Below are 1,700 nucleotides of genomic sequence, written 5' to 3'. Positions count from 1 at the left end.
GGGTGCCTCCCGCCCCCCCACCCCTCACCCCCCTATAATTCACACCCTGATTTTAACCTTTTTTAGGCTTACAGCATCTCCATAACTTTTCTAAACTTAGTGGTACCCTATTTTCCAGAAGCAGCATGTGGAGCCAAGCTAAGAAGCAGCTGCAGCAGAAGGGGGAACTCCTGCTGCATTAGGACTAAATCCTCCTTTCAAGGGTGCTGCAGCACTGCCTCTGGTAAAACTACGTGGGCACCTCCTGTTTCTAGGAAGCATGTGTGGAGCTTGACCAGGAAGTGGCTGCATCAGGTAGGGGTGCAGATAAACCTAATGCAAGCAGGAGCACCCTGTCCTACCACAGCCATTTCCCAATCTAGCTCCGTACATGGTTCCTGAAAACAGAGGCACACAGGACAGTTTCACCTGGCACCTTCAGAGGGTGTTGTGGCACCCTGGTGAAAAACCACTGGTCTAGATGAAAAACAATGTTGACTGGTTTATAGCACCTTGCTTGTAATGCTATGAACTTTTGTCCAAGAGGTTATCAGAAAACAGTCATTACAAATAGAGTTTTAACATGTTGAAAAAGGAAAGGGAAACTTTTTTTTATAGTTTGATATTGAAAATAGCAAACATCCACCCAACAGACTTATGAAAATGCTTTGCCTTTGCTATTGTTCAATGATTTACATAACCAAAGCTACCATGTACCTAGATGCAAAAATTAACCTGTGAGGCATGGATATGCCATCAGGAAATCTGGAATGAATAGAAGTTTTATAGTTGTATGGAAAAGCCACTTTGGACTGATTTGTAAAAATTAGACAACGAAATGCCACAGATAGGCATTTGACTGAGCTTTTAGGTGCCCAGATGCTTTTTGTTTGTTTTTAAGAATTAGTAAATGTGGAAGGCCACAAGAGCTGCTCTCCTGCTTTCAGCTGGGAGTTTCTGTGAGAGTTTTTTCAGGGGAGAATTCTACAGTGGCTATCTCCAGCTGATTTAAAGCCACTGTAAGGCTTGCATGGTGCAAGGCAGGGTTTGCAGACCAAAGAATCCACCCATCTGTTTCCACTATGTCTGCATGAGGGTACCTATGGGCAGAATTTGGCTTATGCTCTGCAAGTTACAAAATCTATCCTACCATTTTGAGCAAGTAGGGTCTGCTCCTCAATTCAAACACACACAATGTTGCTTGTTCCACTATTTCAAATTCCTAGAGTATCTGTCCTGATAAAGACATGCCATTGTGTTTCTAATTTTAACTGAGGGCCTTGCTACACATTTTAGGCAGCTCCTGGAGCTCTTAGCCCCCACACCCCACTGGCTTAGATTTGGCCCAATGCCCCCCTCCACCCTTCCCAGCACCCCAAATCCCTGCTCACCATCATCCCTGATTACTTGTGGCTGCCTGCACTGTCTGTCCCTGGGGAGCAGATAGGGAAGTGTTTACCTGCCTGCCCCACTGTTGCCACCACTACCGCTGCTGCTTTCTGGGCTGGGCTCAGCCTGGACAAGAACAGCAGCCTCACAGTGGTGGTGATGGGGGCCAGGCAGGCAGTTTAGCCCTTCCCTGCCTACTCCCCACCAAGACAGACAGTGCAGTCAGCCACAAGTAGGGGAAGAAGTGGGAGGAGCCCTGAGGGCCAGGGGCAAGCCCTGGAGGGGGCCAGGGGAACTCTGGGGGCCAGAGTGGGGCCCTGAGGGGATACAAG

The 1,700-nt window shown here is 47.9% G+C and overlaps 1 protein-coding gene across 1 annotated transcript in view; it reads left to right on the top strand.

The window, feature by feature from the left end:
* The window catches only part of WDR64 (WD repeat domain 64), a 194,655-nt gene that overhangs the window by 1,910 nt on the left and 191,045 nt on the right, over positions 1 to 1,700 (top strand). The gene's annotated exons all lie outside the window — the stretch shown is intronic.

The sequence above is a fragment of the Gavialis gangeticus genome, unplaced genomic scaffold (genome assembly GCF_001723915.1).
Source record: "Gavialis gangeticus isolate Ggan-Ray unplaced genomic scaffold, GavGan_comp1, whole genome shotgun sequence".
NCBI lineage: Eukaryota > Metazoa > Chordata > Crocodylia > Gavialidae > Gavialis > Gavialis gangeticus.
Note: the sequence above shows the minus strand (reverse complement) of the source record. Positions and strands in the feature narration are given on the sequence as shown.